Source organism: Neofelis nebulosa, chromosome 11 (genome assembly GCF_028018385.1).
Source record: "Neofelis nebulosa isolate mNeoNeb1 chromosome 11, mNeoNeb1.pri, whole genome shotgun sequence".
Lineage (NCBI taxonomy): Eukaryota > Metazoa > Chordata > Mammalia > Carnivora > Felidae > Neofelis > Neofelis nebulosa.
This window is the reverse complement of record NC_080792.1, coordinates 26,394,377-26,415,940: the sequence shown is the minus strand read 5'-3', so window position 1 is coordinate 26,415,940 and position 21,564 is coordinate 26,394,377. Positions and strand designations below refer to the sequence as shown.

Genomic DNA, 21,564 nt, shown 5'->3' with positions numbered 1-21,564 from the left:
TAGGCCAGGGCATCGGTATTTTAGAAGTTCCTGGGGCCATTCCAATGTGCAGCCTGGGTGGAGACAGCTCATCCTGAGCTCAAGCAGTCCTTTCCCCTTCTGGTGGATTCCGTGCCTCCCCACCCCAGCCCACCTCACTTAAGTGCATACACACTACTGATGGGCCCCATGCCCTTCCACAGTGCCACAGACCTGCACTCAGCTTGAAGGCTTCTGGGCCCACAGGTGCTCAGGGGAAACTGAGGCTGGGGTGAACTTACTGGCAGTGGAGGCCCCACTATTTGTCTTCTGCTCTCTGCCGCCCCCTATCGATAGCAAAAGGCAGAATGTGTCGTAGTGTTCACCTATGTAACTTCCCTCCTCTGACCTGACATGTCTGGAACTTCCTGCTTCATACACCTGCCTGTAAGCCCATCTGTAAGATTCCTCTGCCTTCCCCCTGCAGCTCAGTGAGGCAAGTCCCAGGCAGCCCTTCCAGACCGTCTCTGCTCCAGGCCTGGGCAAATGCTGGCATAGTGGACAGGCCACTCCTCACCCCAGAAGGGTAAAATCCATGGCTGTGTCCTCCCTGTGGTCAAACCCAACTCACACAAGCCCAACACTGAGATCAGGACCAAAGCCACCAAGTGTTCATTTATTTGCCTGACCTTGGCCCTGCCATATGTGACCCCTGGGGCAGGGGCAATTGTTCTTGAGACAGGATCTATTATTTGCTCAGTCCTGTGCCCAGCCCTCCAGTTCCCCATCATTTCCGTTAGTTTCTAATACGAAAGAGTCTTGCCCTTGAGAGGGTGTTCCTAATATCATGAGGGGTAGCTGAGGGCTAGGGGTCCCTGGAAGGGTCAGTTCTTGCCCACACTGGTCACGCATGCCTAGTTTGCTGAGTGAGGCCCCTGCAGTCACCTGGGGCTCTGGGGTGGAGGGTTCTGCCCTGAACAGGCCTCTTCCTCCCACAGGCCAAGGGCACTGTCCCAGCCTGCTCCCTTCCCAGGAGCCAAGCCCAAGGGCACAGCCTGTTCAGCCACCAGCCGCCGTAAGCACAAAGCCTAGATGCCTTTTTCTTTTCAGAGAGGAGATAGATAGAAATAGACAGGGAAAGTCAGGCAGCTCTTGGCAAGCATCAGAAGCTAAGGTATATTTTTCCTAATATAATTTTTCTATCAATTAACAAGTACTTGTGAGCAATTCCAGAACACCAGTGTGTTTGTGTGTGTGTGTGTGTGTGTGTGTGTGTGTGTGTGTTGAAACTCTGTAACCGAGAGGCATTCAGTGGGGTTCCTAAAGTCCTGGCCGTGGTGGTGGGTGTGTGCAAGCAAGCATGCTCACCATTTGTTTGGAGACGTGGGATTGTGCAGGGCCAGCAAGGCCTCTGGAGCCACACTGTACGAGTTCACATCCTGCCTCTGCCCCTTGAGCCATTCTGGTGTGGCCTTAGGCCAGTGCTTACCTCTCGTGTCTCAGTTTTCCCATCTGGTAAGTGAGGCTAATCAAACAGCCGAGGGCCTTGCACAGAGGAAGTACTTAATAGACGTTAGCTATTGTTACGAACTTGGCACTCTGAAGGGACATAAAGTGAAATATTCAGTCCACCAATCTTTTTTTTCTTTTTTTTTTTTTTTTGTCATCAAAAGGAATGAGCCACAGCACATGCAACCAAGTAGGTGGGTCTTCTAACAATATTAAGTGAAAAGGACTTCAAAGATTATACACAGTATAACTAACAGGCTTTGTATAAAGCTAAAAATAAATACAGTAAGATACACTTTTTAGGAATACATATAAATGCAGTGAAACTAGATAAAAGGGAAAATAGGAGAATGATAAAGTCAGAATTAAGGAAGAGGATTACCTCAGTGGGGAGACCGGGGGTGGTGGGAGGCAGGATCATGAGTTTGGACGTAGGTGTGGTCAAATCCGTGCTTTGTTTTGGATGATGAGCTCTTGGGCACTTATTACATTAATAAAAATAACTGAAATAACTACATAACTAATAAGAGCAGACCATGAATGGGCCAGTAGAATGTCATGAGACAAAGACTATGATTAAGTCAGTTGTAAGCATCAACAGTATGAAAGAGGGAAAACAGGGACAAACATATTGGGACCCCACTGCAGACTGGATACTGTCCTAGGCTCTGGGTTTACACCAGCGAATGTAATAGAAAAAAAAAAATCCCCACCTTCTCGGAGCTCACATTCTAGTGCAGGGAGAGAGACAGTAAACACAATACACAGGGTCAGTATATAAGTGTCATGGAGAGAAACAAAGATCCGGGAGACAGGAAGCAGCAGGTGGTCCGGGAAGGTGTCATGGAGAAAGTGACATTCAAGCAAAGTCCTGAGGAAGGGGAAGGAAGAGGCTTGTACATTTCTGAGCTTCTAGGGGACTGAGCTTCTAGGCAAAGGGAACAGTCTGGGCAAAGGTCCTGAGCCAGGAGTCCCTGAGAACTGGCCAGCTAGGCCAAAGCGGAGTGATCCCAGGGAAGGTGGGCAGATGGGTCAGGAGAGATAGTGGGGGCCTTTCAGGCTACTCTGAAGACTTTGGCTTCTACTCTGAGCAACATGGAGAGCCACTGGAAGGTTCTGAGCAAAGGAGGAAACCATCTGATACCTTTTAAAGAATCTCTCTTGGCTGCTGCCTTGAGAACGGCCTATGGGGGGCTGGGGGAGGGGGGGTGGGCCTGGAGGCTGGGATAATCAGGAGGCTCTTGTGGAAACCCAGGTGGGAGATGAAGCTACTAGAATCTGAGAAAACAGCGGAGAAGGTGAGAAGTGGTCAAATCCTGGGTGGAATTATGACCCGGCTACCGCTCTCCTCCGAGGCTCCCAGGCTGGCAGCAAAGACCAGACACACGTCCCAAGAACCACAAAACGTCATCTACCATAAACTCTACGGCAGTTTATGTGGAGTCCTGAAGAGCACTCTGTCAGGGGCGGGGAGTGTGCCAGCAGCTCGTCCCTGCTCCTCAGACCCCAGCTCTGGGCAACCTCTCCCCCTGGGAAGGAGGTCCTCGTGTTCTTCCCCCAAATCCTCTTGCGGTCCACCTGAACGGAAATCCTGGTCACCTGTATGGCCACCGAGGTGATGTTCCGCCCCTGGCTGGGGTCTGTCAGCTGCATGATTTCCTCCTCATGACTAGGCTTTCCCCTGTACCCCAGCCAGGGTTCCCCCAGTGCCCTCATTACAGGCTTCAGGGTGGCTGGACTAACAGAGCCCAGCGAAGCTTTAAATCAGTGGTTCTCTGCCTTGGCTGCCGGTTGAAATCACCTAGAAAAATTGAAACATTTGCTGGTGCCTGAGTTCCACCCCCAGAGACTGCTGTAATAGGTCTGGGGTAAAGCTTGGGCACTGGCATTTTCTCAAAGCTTCCAAGGGATTCTACTAGGCAGTCAGGGCTGACAGCCACTGCTCAAGCGGCCTGCTCTGGCTTCCCTGCCCCCCGTTCCTTACAGGTGTTTCGTGACCGCTAGCCTCCCTCCCCCCCCTGGCTGGTGCCTCCTCCCCTGAAGTGAGGTAACCTCTGAAGGCCCGCTCAACCCCGAGGTGAGCTGAGATCGCCCATCTAACCCACACAGTGGGCTGGGACCCAGGGCCGCCCCATGGTCCTGAGCAGGCACTCAGAACCACCCACTTCCAGGAGCCCTGGGGCTGCATCTAAGGCCAGAAAAGCCCTGCGGCTCAGATACACTTAATCAAGGCTGTGCTGGGCTGGCTCCCCTCCCTGGCTCCTCCCCATCCTTCCCCCTTTAGGACTAGAACTTGGAATGCATTTTTATTAGACTTTTCCTAGGTGAAAATGGTGCCGGGCTGGGGGTGGGGAAGCTGGATGGAGTGTGATTTACACTTACCCTGAGTCCTCACACCTCCCAAGGGCAGCTGCTCACAGAGCCTCTGGCAGATGGGGAGCACTGCACGGGCTGCTCTCTGGTCTGCCCTGGCCTGGAGCCACACCCCTGCAGAAGCGCCCCGAAATCTCAAATGGTCACAGGCCCTTTGGAAAATGGGTAGGGGAAGGTAGGTGCTGGCAAAGATACCACTCAGAGAAACTACTCAAATGCCCCAAGCCCCATACACATCCGGTCAGGCTGCTCCTACTACATTTTCTCTCTGCTCCACACAGCTATTTGACTCTCGTCTGCCTCTGAGTTCTAGCTCAGGCTTCGATCCTGGCTCCGCCTCCTGCAAGAGAGGCCGTTTTCCCCGGATACAGACTTCCTAGGCACCTGCTGGCCTTTCTAGAGAGGGTGCCCTTCGTCAGGTCAGTTTCTGATGGACTTGGTTTGCCCAGGGCCCTCTTATAAACGCTTTAGCAGGATTTCTCAGTGTTGGTGCTATTGACATTTTGGACTTCTTTGCTGGGGATGGGGTTCCTGCTCATTGTAGGGTGTGAGGCAGTGTCCCAGGCATCTCCCCGCTGTCAGTAGCACCCTTCCCCACATCTCTGGCCGTAAAAAACGTTGACAGATGCCACCATATGCCCCCAGGAGAGGTGGGGGGAGGGAACAGGCAAAGTCTCCCCAGTTGAGAACCACTATGTGATAGCAATACGACCAGAACTTCTGTAGGACAAGGGCTATGCCGGTGACTTCCGACAGACAGCTCACCCCAGTGACCGGTACGGAAAACCCGGCTGTGTTAGTTACTGTGTGATCTTTCTCAGGATGCCGAACCTCTCTGGGCTTCCACGCCATGCTCTGTAATACAATAATAACGACCAACGTGTGCTCAGGGCTGGCCGTGTGCTAAGCACCTGGCATGGGGTTTTCTCACTTAATGTGACATTCTTCTCATTTAACCCTCAATGTTTTTCTGGAAAAGGTATCGTCCCCATGCTACAGATGAGGATATTGAGACTCAGAGACGTGAGGCAACTTGCTCAAGGACACACAGCAAGAAGACAGGCGGTCGACACCAGAGGCCTCAGACTTACCCACAGCTCTATGCTCCCTCCCTAAACGAGGGGCTTGGGCCTCCCTCTGAGGAGACTACCTCAGGAGTCCTTTGTAGTTCCACGACCGTGCCCTTCTGATGTTGCCGCTACAAAAAAAATGTTCACTGGGGGTCCTGTATTCTTTGCGCCCCTTGCCCTGCCCTCCAGGAGACAGTGCACACACACTTCCCCTCATTCGGTATGCTCCTACTGTGTTCTATGCACTGTGCCAGGATCCAGCTGTCAGCGGGAGGCGGAATTTACCCTCTGGTGAGGACAGAGATACGAAACAGCTCGTTAGACTTTTATTTCAACTGTGATCGGGGCTAACAGGGGACCCGACCCAGCCCAGCAGGTCAGGGGAGGGACACCCTAGCTCCTCTCCGATGGGTGTGCAGGGGTGAAGCCCATGAGGCTGAGGGAAGCCAGCTCCCAGAAAGAGCCGTGGGCATTCTGCCCCAGGAGGAAAGGAACCCTGCTTGCTCTAGAAACCAAAGGGAAGAGGGTGCAGAAGAAGGCTGGTAAGGGGGGCAGGTCCTCCAAGTCCTGGCAAGAATTTCTACCTTTATCACAGAAGCAACAAGAGGCCGGCAGAGGGTGGAAATAAGGGGGTGACTTAATCAGGTGAACATGCTTACCAGAGCAACTACGGTGTGCCCCGGAAAGATCGGGGTGAGGGTGGCACGAGGAAACGCAGAGAGGCCAGTGGGCCGCGGGGCTGGTCCAGAGAAGGTGCTCTGGGCTGCGTGGCGACAGGAATGGAGAGGCATGTCAGACTCCAGGGACAGAGGGGAGCAGGTGGGGCTGAAGCTGGAGGCCCGGTGGACAGAGCCGATGGTGGTGCTAACAGGAGGAGGGTGCACAGGGTGTGAACACATTGCGTGTGAGGGTTTCTGTGCGCGACAACATTGGACTGAACAACCGATTGATCTACCAACTGATTAATGGGTAAATGGTGCCGAGACCGCTTTCCTAGGGTGAGGCTCACTGGGAGGCACCTGCCGACTCAGGATATACCCTGGGCAGGAACAGACGTACCCCAAAGAAGGCACCCAGGCAGGCAGGGAAGCCCTGGGGAAAGAGCCCACATGATGAAGCTATAAGTTATTACTACTATTATCTTATCAGATCTGACAAGATCATAGTCAAAGGTGGGGCCGCTGCAGTGTAATACAATATAAATGGGCTCTCGGGTGGCGGTTGGCTGTTGCCTTGATTCTTATTCACTCAGAAGCCAAATCACGGTGCTAACGTGAAACATTTGTGAAATATCCCTTTTTCATGCACTGGCAATGAAAGGGCTTCACAAATCTGTAGCCAAATGAATGTACTTATGAGTAATGGGAATCTGCACACGGGCACCATTTTATTACCACGTACAAGCCAGCTTCATCGAAGCTTCGATTTCACGTGAAAGAAAGCACTCCGGCCACCCGGGAGGCGAGGAAACACCAGCACAAGGCCCCTAGTTGAGAAAGTGACACGTAATTGCGAGCCAGGGCCCGAGGATTTTAAAACTGTCCTTAACACCATTTTCGGTTGCTCCTATGACTACAGCATGTCGGGATGGGAAAGGACCTCAGGCCACTCAGCTCACCTGTGCGATGAGGGCAGACACTCTCATAGCATCCCCCAGTTCATCAGTGGCAGATCTGGGACTAGAACCCATACCCTCTCACCGGTCTAGACCATGATGCTTCTACCCCTGGGTTCAGGACTCCTTGCCAACCTTTCTAGAGATTTCATAGGTCTAGGGCTCAGGATGGAGTCTTTACTGAAACCATCAGAGCCAATGAAAGTAAAGACTATTTCCAGTGTCCCAGGTTGGCAGGCAAAGGACACTGTCCTTGGCAGATGTTTTGGTGACTATGGGATGCTAGGGAGCTGGAGACTGAGTCACCTGGATAACAAAGTGTAGAAATCTGGGAGCAAAGTCTGGTTCCCTTATCTGCTCACATATAAATGCATACTCTGCCTACTTCTAGAAGAGGATTTGGGGTGGTTTATAATGGAACGTATACACACATATAACAAAATAGTGCAGACTGACATCAGATTGCAGAATTGTTTTTAATAGCAAAAAAAAAAAAAAAAAAAACTGGAAATGATCCAAGTGTCCCTCAATAGGGGGCTTGTTTTAAAAATTCCTATCCAGGAGCACCTGAGGTGGCTCAGTCAGTTAAGTGTCTGACTTCGGCTCAGGTCACGATCTCATGGTTCGTGAGTTCGAGCCCAGCATCGGGCTCTGTGCTGACAACTCAGAGCCTGGAGCCTGCTTTGGATTCTGTCTCCTTCTCTGTCTGCCCCTTCCCTGCTCATGCTCTTTGTCTTCTCTCAAAAAGAAGTAAATATCAAAAAAAAAAATTTTAATAAATAAATAAAAATAAAAATTCCTATCCATACATCCAGTGAATACTACACAGCTATTAAAAATAAATAAATAAATAAATAAATAAATAAATAAATAATCAAATACATAAATAAATGAGAAAGTGCTCTCTGTACTAATATGGAGACATTTCAAGGATACACGTGTAAGGAAATTTAAAAAGCAAGGTATAGAATACCTAATAGGCTATATTTTGTATGGTAAGGTGGAAAACTAAAAATATATATTCAAATTTCTCCATTTTAGCATAAAGTAACAATAGAAGCATAAACCAGAAAGTTATATAAATGGTTATCTATGGGGCCAAAAGGGCTAGAGGGAGAACTCTGGGTATATGTGTCTTTGTGTGTCTTTCCGATTTTTGAACTGTGTAAATGCTTTACCTATTCAAGAATTCTAATTCAGTTAAACACAAGAGGAAAGAGGAAATGGGAAATAATTCCAGGTGCAAGAACCAACAATGTCCCTTCTGCCTTCTCCCAGAAATGGATGCTACTCCTGCCTTGCCTGGGCTCCCACAGTCCCGTGGACCCAGAAGTTGGGAGGGGGATGGCCGGTATCACCGGCCTCCAGCCTCGAAGAGGCTAGGACCGGAGGACAGATAAGCAGCCTGCTGGGGCTGGAGGCCGCCGTGGCCCGGCCTCCCTGCCTCGGCACTGGAGAGAGCGGTGAAAGCTGGGGCCCACACCAGGCCTACGCCACTCAAGGCTGCCCACATCTGGAGGGCTGTGCCCACGTCTGCTCCCCGACTCAGGCCTGACTCACATTTGTCCCGGCTGCTGACATTCCGTGGTCCCAGGAGCAACCAAACCGCACTAAGAACTATGTGCACACAATTAGGCTCCTGCCTGCCCATAGCTCCAGCCCACCGCACCCCAGGCCCTCCTCACTGTGTTCCCAGCTTGACCGTCAATGTCCCCAGTTCTGGGCAGCAGTGCCTTCGGCTGAAGACGGTGGTTCTGGTCCTAGAAACGAGTTCTCCCTTCCCAGGCTCCTCTCTGACCCGCTCCCGGAATAGGAGGGGTGGCTGACCATCAAATCAATTACAATTCACTGCCACCACCCAGATGTCCATTAGCAAAATTAATTCTAGTCTATTAATAAATTATATCCATACTATAGAAAGCCATATTATAAAAAACAAGAGTGATGTGTATGAGTAGTTTTTTTTTCAAGATATATTAAGTAAAAACACAAGCTGCAGAACATAATATATAGCTTGATCCCATTTGGGGGCAATCTGGATCTATTTTCCAGACCCACGGTGACAATACAGATGTAATGATGCCCTGAACTGTTGACAGTGGTTGTCTCTGAGTGGGGAGGGGGCTATTATAATTTCTTTCACTTTTTCAGTGAAACACTTCTAATTTTTTTCTTAGATGAAGCAGTTATTATTTTTGTAATCTGAACATAGATCTCTCTCATTCATTACACACTTCATTGGGCTGGTTTGCTAAGTCAGAGGCTCGGGGCAAGACCTCCCCTCCCAACCCTGCACTTCCTGGAAGATGGCAAACGGAGGCCCAGAGAGGTCACTATTTTCTTACTTAGCATCATGCAGCAAGTGAGTTAACAGCAAAGCTGGGCTCAGAGCTCCTACCTCCCGACCAATCCCTGTGCTCTTTCCACGACACAATGTGGCCTTAAAATCAAACGAGTGCATATTTGTGGAGGGTTCGTTACGTGGCTGAGAGTGGGAAACAGGGGAAATATTGGCCAAAAAAAATAGACTTAGCACTCCAGGCCTCATTACCTGGCTGCTGCCAGGTCCACACCACCACCTTTGACTGATGCAAGATTCCAGACAAGTGTTCATTTAAAGATGAACCATTAACTGTAAATCAAAGCCCACAGTGAGTGCTGAGTTATAAAGTGAATTAGAATAAGTGGGTAAATGGATGGCTGATCTCAGCCCCAACGGTCAGGGCTGGGGAAGATAACACCCTCTGACTCAGAAAGACAACAGAGGATCAGGGTCAGGGAAGGCTTCTTTAAGGAGTGTCTCTAATAGAAAAATAGTCACCACTGTCTCCCCAGAAGCGGGGGAAATAGCAGGCTGCACATTAGTCAATTAACAAGTGTTATTAAATCTTTTGTTCCACTGGGCTCAGAAGGCCTGGCTGACTGTTATGAGGATGATGGCCTCTTCCATTCGGTCACCACTTGACAACGTAGAAAGGCTTTAACTCATCGTCCTGTTGAATCTTCTTGATGTCCTGTGGCCGGCAGTTTTTAGCCTTCATTTTTGTGTCTGAGGAAGCAGTTACCCAACTTGCTCAGGGTCACATAGGGCAGTTTCAGGGGCAGAGCTGGATGCCAGATCTGCTGGGTCTGGCCCCACGTGCTTCTCCTACATCCCAGCAGAGTGGGGCGGTGGGCCAGAAAAGTGGGTCGAACAGCCTCTGGGAAAGTGAACCAGCCAAAACGCACGAGGCAAACCAGTTTCGAGTCAGGTGCTACCTGCCTCCCTCCCAGACCACCTGCCCCATGCTGTGGACACATTTTGCCACTCTGGGAGTTCTTCGGAGTATGGTTTACATGTGTGCGTTTGTAGAGGTGAATACGTGACACGAATACACACACGAATACATTTTTTAAATGTTGAACTCCTTCTACTCCTTGAATGTTTTTACATACATTGCCCACTAAACTCACTCTTCATTGTTAAGTGAGGTTCGCAGGGCGGGTAATCTAATTATTTCCATTTAGTAGATAAGGAGACCGAGGCTCAGGGTCACTTGTCAGATGTCTTGTTACTTGTCAGTGGCCGAAGAGGTAGAGATGAAAACTAAAAGTTGTTGAGGGCCCATTCTGGATCATTCTTTCTGGATCATTTCATTTCCTCCTCCCAGCCATCCTGGGAAGAAGGCATGGCTACCCCATCTCATACCAGAGGACACTGAGCCTCAGAAAGACTAAGTCACCTGCCCAAGTGCTGAGGTCAGGACTCAAGAGCAGGGCTCTCTGATCCCAAACTGAGGTCTGTGGTTGCTATGAAAGCCATGGCATGGGGGGAGGGGCAACTATGTGCCAGGCACTGGCTAAGTCCTTCCCCCGAATATCAGTACTAACAGGTTTCTGAGCCTTAAAACGTGCCAGGAATGGGCTGAGCTCTGCCCACGCAGACTCTTAAGGACACAGCATGTGTCCTACACGTCTCTGAATCCTTGCGTGGCACAGAGTTGGCTTCCTTGTTGATTTGAAGTGCCCACCCCAGCCCTGTTCTTCTCTGGGTTCCTTTTCTTTCATTTCTGCTGTGCAGATTAAAGGGCAGCGTGGGCTCTCTGTTAACAAGTGCCCTTGACTGCTATTCACATCCCAAATAGCTGCATGCACACCCCACGGGGGGAGTCAAAGCCCCCCAGCCAGCTCTCTGCATCTCAGAAACCAGGCCAGCTCCCAAGGGTGCCTCAAATCCCTTCACTTCTGCTTAAACCACCGCTGCCCACCTTTCGCACGATTCCCACTCAGGTTGTCTTCTCTCACTGCCCGAAGGAATGATCTGAAGGTGATAAACGTTTCCACATGAAGGCTTGGGTGTTTCTGACTCATAATTTATTGCTTTGTTTCTGTGGTTTATACTTTTTTTTTTAACTTAAAAGAGAGGGCAGGAGTGATGAGTGTGGATGGGATGAGTAATCCCAGCTCTTCTGGGCTCCGGCGGGAAGACAGAAACAAGAGGTGGAGACAGAGTGGAGGAGAGGATGGGAGTGGCTGGGAGGGCCAGGCAGGGGGAGCACTGACCCCTGTTCCAGATGGGGAGGACTTAGGCCCCCACGTGAGATAGCGCCATAATCCAAACAAGGTTTATGTGCTCAGCTGCAGAATGTGGGCGTGTGGAGGCTGGAGGCAGGGAAGTATTCCAGCTGAGTGATCCATAACCAACAAGGGGGTGGCCCGTGCGAATCTCCAGCAGCTTCGAGGCCCAGGTCGAGTGCCACGAACCAGCCAAGAGTGCTCCCATCTTCCTCTTAATTGTAACCTTTCATTTGCCCTGAGGGCTAGATGGCTTCGCTAGTCCCCACCACTATTTATTCTCACTGCCTCCCCAGTTTTATGGTGACCTCCCCAAGGGCAGAGAGCTTGTTTTTACTACCTTTGTATCTTTTGAGCACGTGACACCCACAGCAGTCCCTTCTTGAGGTGATGTGTACCACACCCTGTATACAGAGCCACGAGCCTCCAAGCAAACATTCATGGACCGAGTTTCAGAAAGTGGCACCAAATGAAAATCACACAATTTAACCTTTGGTCTTGGGCTTTACACTGCGTATGAAGCTCTTTCCTATTCTTGTAAATATCTGATAGGTGATACTAAGCTTAGGTTACAGAAAAGAAGACCAAGTTTAGGTGATTAACCGATGACTAGTTAGTAAACAGAAACAGCTCTGGAACCCAGGTTTCTGATCTTCGTCTGATTTTCCCTGAAGGGGCTGGAGGTTTCTCTCTCCTTTGAAGCACATAACTGAGGGCACACTGCATTGCTATAGCCCACCCTCACCCAAGATGCACAGTGTCTATTAGCATAACCAAGGCTCTGAAGAAATCTGCTTGGACTGAGTTCAGTACAGCCTTCTCCAAACTGACCTTACCTGGAACTCTTTTGCATGAGACCCCTGTGGTATCCTGCACTGGAAAAAGTTCTACGGACCCACTGCTACTTTCCTAAAGGGGGACTCGCACTCCCAGGAGAAGCTGTATGTTGTGGACGAAGGAAGGCTTAAGCTGAACAAATGAAGCTCTAATGGTGAAATTTCAGGGCTCAGTCAACTAGTCAAGACATTTCTTCTTCCTCATCCTCTTCCTCCTCTCCTCCTTCTTCTCCTCATTATTATTATTATTATACTTTTCATTATTAAACTTTCCAAATATGCACAAATGGAAGAGCATAATAAATCCCTACTTGCCCATCACCAATCACCAAACCAGCTTCAACGATATGCAACAATCTGCTATTTTTGCTCCATCTTTTTTTTTATCTGGATCATATTAGAGAAAATCCCAGATATCCTATTATGTCATCTGTAAATACTTCAGTATGTAATGCTGCCACAATATCACACGCCTTAAAAAAAATTAATAATAACTCCTGGATATCCAACATCCATCCTGGACTTAACGTCACTGATTCTCTCAGATTGGGCCATCTGTGGCAGGTAGGCCCCAAATCAGGACTCAAACCAGACCCACAGAGTGCATTTGGTTGGTGTCTCTCTTAAGACTCTTGAGACTCTAGTAATCTGCCATAATTTCCCCTGTACCTCCCCTTAACTCCCCCTCCTCATCCTATTGGCAAAACGGGGGCATTTGTCCTGAGGTCTTGGTCTGGCTTTGGTGATGGCAAAGCCACCTTCCATGGTGTCTTTGCGTGTTCCTCTAGTTCCTGTATAAAACGGTAGTTAGATTTACAGGCTTGGGCAGATTTAGGTTCAGCTTTACAGCAAGAAAATATCACGGGTGGTGCGTGTCCTTCCTATGACATTACATCTGGTTGTCCGACTTTTAGCAAAGCCAATATTAACCCATGGGTTTGGACAACTTTTTGAGCAACTGGGTCTTCCCAGTGCCTCCAAAGTTATATCACATTCTAAAATTTGGTTCTAGATACATCTCTAACACATTGAGACTTGCTCACTTTCTAGGATTTCATGGGAGAGTCTCTCCTACCGTCAACCTCCAAAATTTTTTTTTCTAATTTTTTTAATGTTTACTTATTTTGAGAGAGAGAGAGAGAGAGAGAGAGAGAGCAAGCGGGGGAGGGGCAGAGAGAGAGAGAGGGAGACACAGAAGTAGCTCCAGGCTCTGAGCTGTGAGCACAGAGTCCGACGCGGGCTCAAACTCACAAACCACGAGATCATGACCTGAGTTGAAGTCTGACGCTTAACCAACTGAGCCACCCAGGCACCCCTCAGCCTCCCAAATTCTATCAGCATACCGTTTCTTAGGCTGTCTCTGTGTGACCCTTAACCTTTCCTTCTTTTTTTTTTTAAGAAAAGACATCTTTAAATGGCCAGCCAAGCTGGGGACCCCGTGCTCCCTTCAGGCCGGGCCCCACCAGCAACTCCGTGGGCTCAGCTGGAATCCCAGGGCCTCAATAGCCCGTGGATTCCTCCACCCATCTCCTACAAGATGAGTCGAATCTCAAGGAGAACAAGAACACATAGTTGAATATGATAAATATGCATCCAAAATTTTTAAAAACCAAATTACACAAATCAAGCTTATTCTGAGAGGTTCATGTTACCAGGGGTCTCTAGTGCTCCAATCAGCATAATTAAATACCAAGATCTCTCTAGAATTGATTGTGGTTTGCACATTTTTTACCATCCAAGGACCATTTCAGTGGGATGATTTTAGGCTAATAAGAACCCCCAAATTAGAAACTAATTAAGGAGATGGAAAATACAAATGTATTTGTTTTTAGTCGGCACTATTTTTATCAGAGGAATCATGAAAAATTAAAATTGTTAAATACCCATATGAAGGTTGTCAGTCAAGGGCAATGTGGCTGCCTGCCTCCTCTCCCTGCTGCAAAACTGCACGGAAGATATATCAGAAACTATTCCCTGTGTGTCCCCAGGAAGCAAGAGAGAGACTAATTTTAAGGAATAGAGTTAGTGAGGAAAAGGGTGCTGCCATAATACTTTCAGATCCTTGGTGGTTATGATTCAGAGTGCCTCTTACTTTTCAAACGCATGTGTACCTGGCCTCACCATAGTAGGCTTCCTCATGCCCATTTAACAGATGGGAACATTAAGGCCTGGGGAAGGTGAGGCCCAATAAACAGAGTCACCCAATGAACTTAGGGCCATGGCTGCCTCTCTGTCTAAATGTGCTTGATTTTGTGAAACCTCCTCCCCGCTGTCCTCCAAATGTGCCACGGGTCACCTCTTAAAATAGATGCTAAGTCACAGTGACAATGGTTTGGAGGATCCTTTTTGATTCGTGACAGCTTTGAGAACACGGGCCCCAGCAGAAGCAGCAGGAAGCAGGAGCCAGCTGCTCCAGGGGACAGGACCCCCTGTCTAGAGAGGCAGCAACACAGGGCCCCACAGGCCGCCGCAGTGAGCCTCAAAGCACCGCTGACCCCGCCACCCACAATCAAGTGTTGACCCAGCCTTGAGGACACCGCTGCAGTCCCCGGGCCTGGAGACCCTCATTCGTTCTGTAGACTTTGCACGATCCCAGCGCAGCTGACACTGACACTGACCTCCACCTCCTCGTCCTGCTCCTTCCACACGAGGCCAGGGGGACATGGGGTCTTCCTGCAGACGCGCTCTTTAAACCTCCTTCCCTGTGGCAGGACTCTCACCAAACCTCACTGTTCTGCGGTGGTTGGGGGCCAGTGGCTAGAGCAGATGTCGTTCATAAAATACTCCCCACCCCTGGAAAGAGCAGCCATACTCTGGAGCAATGGGTTCCCTTGCCCTCAGAGGGAGTTATCCGTATTTTTATGGCTGGGGAAAACAGGGGGTGATAAGGTAGAGGTGGGTCTTTGTCTCAAAGGCCACAGCTGGAAGAATGGAGACAGAGACGTTGAAGGAAATACAGCTTTTGAGGTAGGATCCCTGGGGTGGGTCCCAAGATGCCTGGGATGGCTCAGGGAAGGGGTCCTGCAGAGGCCAGAAACCCCCCCTCCACTGGAACACAGCACCTTGGTGGTGTCCAAACCCTAGAGATGAAGGCCTAGGGGCCCCAACATTCCCTATGGCAGAGCTGACACTGGGGCACAAGCTGTCGGCAGAGCCTGCCTCCTCCAGAGGACCACACAGATCCGGATAAGGTGAGACCACAGATAGACACTGCCGCTGTGGGCAGGGGTCCAGGCCTCGCCTCCCTCCCCATTTTTCCTGACCTCCAAATCCTCATCGTTCTCATACAACAGACAGAACTACAGAAATGCCTGCTAGGAAACTTGCCAGACTTAGCCAACAGGGGAACGCAAATTGGTTGTCATTTGATTTAGGAAAATAACATGGATCCCTTCTTGACATCAAATGCCACGGAGTAATCACTCATTATTGTATCCAGTCCTCCTAGTTACCCAGCAAGATAGACATGATCAGTGCCAGTTTCAACCAAGGCTCTGAAGCTCAGAGAGTTTTAGGAACTGCCTGAGGTCAGCCTTGAACCAGCGGATGCTGGGGTCCTAAGACCAGGTGGGGGGACCCATAACCAGGGCTGGTTCCAGAAAACATAAATCACCATCTAGAAAAAGTGATTCAAGACATCTCTGATTATTCAAGCTAATTTCCCCAGGGATACGTTACAGATGTGCCATAAGAAGAGGACATAATAGTAAGTCTTGTCGTTTAGCTCAAGATACACCTGGCCCCTGGGTGCCCCTTGGCAAGAAATTCCAGATTCTAGACCTGAGCTGTCCAGTACAGTAGCCACAAGCCATATGTGGCTGCCGAGCCCCTGAAATGCAGCTAGTCCAAACTGAGGGGTATTTGTAAGTCTCAAGTACACTCTGGACTTCAAAGACTTTGTATGAAAAGAAGAATGTAAAGTATCTCATTAGTAATTTACATATTGATTACATGTTGAAATGATAATACTTGGGCCTTTTGAGTCAAATGAGATGCATTATTATAATTAATTTCACTTGCTTGTGTTTACCTTCTTGCTGTGGCTACTAGAAAATTTAAAATCGTGTGTGCGGCTTACATCTGTGGCTCAGGCTGTCCTAGGCAGCCCTGCGGCAGGACCCAAGTCTTGGTTTCTATACCCAGCTCACCCTGCCCCACTCCCAGGAACCGCCCTGGAAGCCGAGGAGGCATGATGTCTCCAGGCTCTTCTCTTCTCAACACTTCTGTAAATCCCTGGCACCGCCCTTCCTGCCCTCTATCCTACTCGGTACCCATACAGAACCCGTGGGCCCAGCAACTGCCAAAGCACTTGAACACGGTCACCATTTCTGAGTGTTTGGATCCACCTGGAACTATATCTTCCACAGCCAGACAAATTCTGACAACCAGGTTTTCGGAGCCCATGCCTCAGACCCCGTTGGAGCAATCTGAAGCCCTGGGAATCAGGATGCGTTTCTCCCGGGCTTCTCTGCTCCCACCCCTGCCAGACTGTGAGCTCCTCCAAGAGCAGCGTAATGGAAGTAAACTCAATGTATTGATCACTTATTATGGTGCCAGCTGCTGTGCTAAGTGTTTTTGCATGTTTTATTTTATTTAATGCTCCCAACCAGCCTGTGAGTGAGAAAGCATGGTCCCTGTCTTGAAGATGGGAGCCCGAGGCTCCTGGAGTCTTGGCTCTGTCCCCACTGCCATTCTTTTTCCTATGTCCCATACCCCCCTCCCTTGGGGGCAGAGATGCCTCATACAGTTTTGCATTGCTGGCACCTAACCCAGGACACAACAGGTACTCGGCAATATTGCTAAAATAGGTTGAGAACCTTCTCATAGACCTGATCCTTTGCCCTTTCTTGACTTGATCAGGAAGCATATTGTCGCTCCTTTCCTGAGGCCACACACATGATGAAAGTCTTCACATACTACCATGCAAGCTGAACCTTTTCTGCCCGTCACCTGCCCTCCAGGGTCAGCCCTGCCCAGGTCCACAGGCAAGTCTGAGATACACAGACCTCCTTCCCCACTGAGAGGTAGGGTACGTGAATAGTGCAGCGCCAGTATCCAGAGACACAGCCCCAGGCCGCTGTGCTGGGCTATACTTGCTGAGCTCCCTGGAGCTTACCCCCCTTTTATTTCCTTATATACACAGGAGCTAAGTCCTGGGCCTGCCTGGTGCCTGTGGCTGACCCATTTCCTAGAGCTGGGCTCAGCTTTCTGAATTCCTTCCTCATCTTATTCTTTCCGCCTGATTTAGAACAAGGCCACCCAGAAGTCCTAATACTCTGCCCCTCCCCACCCCTTGGCCTGACCCTATGGATTCTGACACTGGCCCACACTGGAATGGAATTTGCCACACCTCCTTGGGCCTCCTGCCCCAGGCCATTGGTCCTTCTCCCCCCCTGCTCTGATCAGTTTCCCAAGGCCCTAAGCTATTTTTGCTTCTGCCCTAGACTGCCGTTTTCCCCAAGGTGAAAGTTGCCAGAGTGTTACCCTGTATGACATATAGAGCAAAGACCAGCTTTGGGGTCTCCAATCCCACTGGCTCCCTGTCCTTCTAGCCTCAGAACCCCACCTTCTAGGCTCCGGAGACCTGTTTGATACTTCCTGCTTGGTTGACTTCCCAGGCTCAACTGCTTGGTTGAGATTCCCAGGGTATCTGCCAGCCCCCTCCTGTGCTCCTCAGACGCCTGCTCATGACCTTCCCCAGGGACCCTTGACATCCGCTACTTGATCTAGCACCCTTGGAGGGATGGAGGGAGCCATAAAAATCCCCTTGTCGTTTCTTCTACAAAAAATACCAACCTATCGCCTCACCCTATCATTGAAGAAATCTCAATCCATCAGGAAGTCTCCCCAACCAGTGAGGTCTCCAGATCTACCCCTCATGTATCTCCGCTTCCTGAATACAAGAAAGTGCTCTTGCACCCCTCACTGCCTCTGTTTCCCCACTGGCATCAACTCCTGGCTTCCCAAGGGGCCAGTGGGGAATAATGACTTCTTGATTTGTTGCTTTGAGCTCTTCAAACAAGCAGTGCTCCATCTATAAAGGCATCAGGCCTTCCCATAAGGCCTAGGAAGTGAACCTACCTGATGCTAAATCTTCCAGTGCCCGGATCTAGCAAGTGCACAGGGCAGAAACTAATAACTATAAAGCACCCATCTATCATCTTATCAGGCCTTACAGCACTTTGTTTGCATAGTTATCTTTCCGAGGGTTGACATTTCATGTCTACTGCAGGCTGATGTATTCTCCTACCTGCCACATCATTCAGAAAGGATAGATGAGCCCCAGGTTCATTACCTGTCATTACACCGTGTACATGTCGCTGGGGGCCGAAGCATTAATTCTTCTTGAGTCTCCCTGGTTGTGTAGCCTTCCTGACTTGGAGGCTCCAGGTCCGGTGGTTGTGGATTATGGTCACTCCTCAGGCCCTGGCGGGGCTCCACTCCATCCCTTCTTGCTTTCCTGGCTGGCCCACTCTTCACAGGTGGCAACACGTTCTGAGCCCCCAGCTGTTTCAGAGGGGATCTGCAATAAGAACAGAGGCGTCTGTCGCCTCCCATGACCAGAAACACATGTCCAAGTTTTAACTGTTCTAGAACTTTCCAACCATCCTCTTATTGCTCTTTATTCCTAGGTCCTGCAGATCCTGGTGATTATATAGATTTTACCCCAGCCAGGTCTTCACTGCCCATGTTCCGCCCACCAGCCCTGCTCCCAGGCCTCAGTGTGCATACACACACACACACACACACACACACACACACACACACCCTTCATTCCTATTTTCTTACCTCTGTATATTTTGTTTTATCTGCCTGAAAGACCCACCCTTCATCCTACCTACTATTCAGAGTTCAGCTCATAACACCTCATTGCCCCAGGAAAGAGGAGAGAACTTGGTGCTCTCCTTCCAATGTTGAGATACACAAAGAATACAGCCATGTCTACCAGGGACATTCCACCACCCCTGGGGTGAGGCTTCCAGTGCGCTGTGGTTTGGGGATCCAGGAAGGCCACCCACCTGTGGCTTATTATGAACCTCCTTCCCTAGCCCTTGGGCTCAGAGCAAGAGACAAGGGTGGGGACGCAAACCTCACTGAGTGAGGGACCCAGGTTGGCTCCACTGAGTTCCCATCTCATAGCCAAGACCACAGCTCACACTCTAAGGGGTGGGAAAGCCCCAGCTGGAAGTTACCCCACTCAGCATGGAGGCCTGCTCACCTCTGGAGACTGGGTCCATGCCAGCCACAGCCCTGTACCTCTGACCAGTCATGGCCTCCGCTTCTAATGGTGCAGAGCGTTCCTGCTACCCAGGATGGCTGTGACCCTGAGTTCCACCCTGACCTTGGGCTCCTCTGAGCCTCAGTGAACCCATTTCTAAGAAGAGACTGTGGCAGGTGGAGAGCGTCCACCAGGGCACCCAGCACTACCAGTGAGGGGTAGCACCATGGACAGGGATGAGTGTGGCAAAGGAAGGCAGGGACATGAGGTCCCATGAATTCTGTAAGCACGATGATGACAATGTCTTACAACACGTACAATGACTAATACCCTTCAAGCTGCTTTTATATCCATTGGACCTATTTGTTTCACAACAGCAACATAAAGGGGTATTTTGATGATGGGGAAACAGAGCACAGAGACATTGAGAATCTTGCTAAAGGTCACACAGTAAGTTAGTAAACGAGCCAAGACAGCAACTCCTGACTCCCAACTATCATTCTTTCCAGCAAGCTCCCTGGTCCTCGGTTAATTTCCTGTCACCTCAGGGGGATGGTGGGTCAAGAGGAGTAGGAAGGGGAGGAGAACAGAGGCATGCTTGGCCTGCTACTGTAGCATGGGGAGAAGAGAACAGTCATGCCTTTGGTTTCTTCCCTGATAGGAGGGTTTAGGAGGAGCAAGCACAGAGGGAAAAGTGATAAACAGGAAGACAGGAATGTGCAGGCTCCTTGCTAACGGGAGCAGCTCAGGCAAAGAGGAAATTGGCTGTGATAAATAGCCACAGCTTTCTGGGGGTGGAGTAGGGGATCAGGCAACCTTGAGCTTCCTGGGGTACCTGGCTGTCTATAGCTCCCACCTGCGAGACATTTCTGGGCAAGGCATCACTGGGGGTTAAAAGCACCTTTGAACAAACTAGGCAATTACTATTATTACCTTCAAAAAGCATATAGGCATTCGTATGTTCTTTTGTATATGTGACATATTCCTAAATAACACAAATGGGAAGAAAAACCATAATGCTCCACCCAGATGAAGAAAGATCTGCCCCTAGACAATGGAATTCCTTGCCTGATTCCAAAGCTGCTCTCTGCTTCTATGCACAGGGAGAACGTCACGACTTGGAAATTCCTACCTGGCAATAGAAGACGGGGCCAACTCCTTCCAGAGCAAGCAGCACAGGCCACGGGGCCTACAAACCCAGGATAGGTGGCAAATCCACAGAGGTAGGCAGGAAGATTACCCCAACGCCAACGACAGCCACGTAGCTCAGTGCAGACCCACACGCCCACCTCCAGTCAACAGCAGACCAGACCTCCAAACATCAGGCTACGGGAAGAACAGAAAATCATTCCCTTGGCATTAGCCCTGAGTCCCAGGCAGCCCAGTGGGTCCTCAGTCAACCTTGGAGCTCTTAAGGGAGCCCTACGTCATGCAGGGAACGCCATGGGGGAAGGAGAACACGTCGAACCCCTTAGAAGCCAGTCACCGGCCTATCCTGCTGGCTGCATGGTCACCTGGCAGCTGTAGCTCCAGGGGCAAACAGCTAAAGCTCATCAATTCTTGTTGGGGGTAGGGAGGGCGAGGAGAGGAGGCCTCCCGGGCCCTCCTGCAAGGTGGGGCTGAACCACATTCACAGCAGATGTTGCTGTCGCCCTCACTCCGGGATTCTCATTCCTAATTATCTGTGCTGTCAGCAAAACAATTAACCCTCGAAGAAAAATTGTGCCGTCCACTCCCAACCATATGAAAAGGCAATTTTTCCCAAGGACGAGGGACACTTAGGGCAGCGGCAGACGGAAAGTAGGGCAGCCTTGCACGCGGTTCCGGATCTCACTCGCCCTGGGCAATTTCACCATCCTCTCACCTCCGCGGTCTCCGAGGCCCCGCGGCAGCCCCTCCTGCCTCTGAGCCTGCACTTCCTTTCCCATCCAAAGGCGGGGAGCCCAATCCCTAGGGTCCCCTTCAGTCCCACGGCGCTACCATTCTACACGCCTGGGTCTCTTCCTCCGAATTCCAAGTTCCTGTGGAGCTGAGCCCGCTTCTCCGCGTGTTCCTTCGTTCGTTCGCTCACGTGCTTATTCGTCTGCTTGTTCGTTCACCCCGTTATTGCATATTTACCATGTTGCTCCCGGGAGGAACAAAGAAAACATCTACTCAGCCTTCTTGACCACTGGTTGGAGCCCTCTTCCCTGAGATGTGGGGAGAGGGAGGGAGGATGGCACAGGGAGAGGTGGGGGGCCCCCAGCCAGGAGCTTGGGCACTTGGCAGGGGCTTGGCTTCAGGCCGCAGGAGGAAAGTCCTGCTTCTGCATGTGGATTCTCTCTGAAGATTAGGCTGCAGGAAGGCAGCCTCCTCTCAGAAGGGCTGATGTGGAGCAAGCCACTTTGGTCTCCAGGGCAGGCCTGCAAAGGGCGGAGAGGTGTGATGGAA

At 50.2% G+C, this 21,564-nt stretch overlaps 1 protein-coding gene across 3 annotated transcripts in view; it reads right to left on the bottom strand.

Annotated features, from left to right (window-relative positions):
• Positions 1-21,564, bottom strand: part of ZBTB7C (zinc finger and BTB domain containing 7C) — a 350,116-nt gene that overhangs the window by 261,859 nt on the left and 66,693 nt on the right. For 2 of the 3 annotated variants that reach the window (XM_058692176.1, XM_058692174.1), the window contains exon 2: positions 18,211-18,438. The gene's annotated coding sequence lies outside the window, so the exon portion shown is untranslated. Of the gene's footprint in view, positions 1-18,210; positions 18,439-20,266; positions 20,448-21,564 lie in introns of those variants that run through there. The other variant, XM_058692175.1, reaches the window with a different exon arrangement.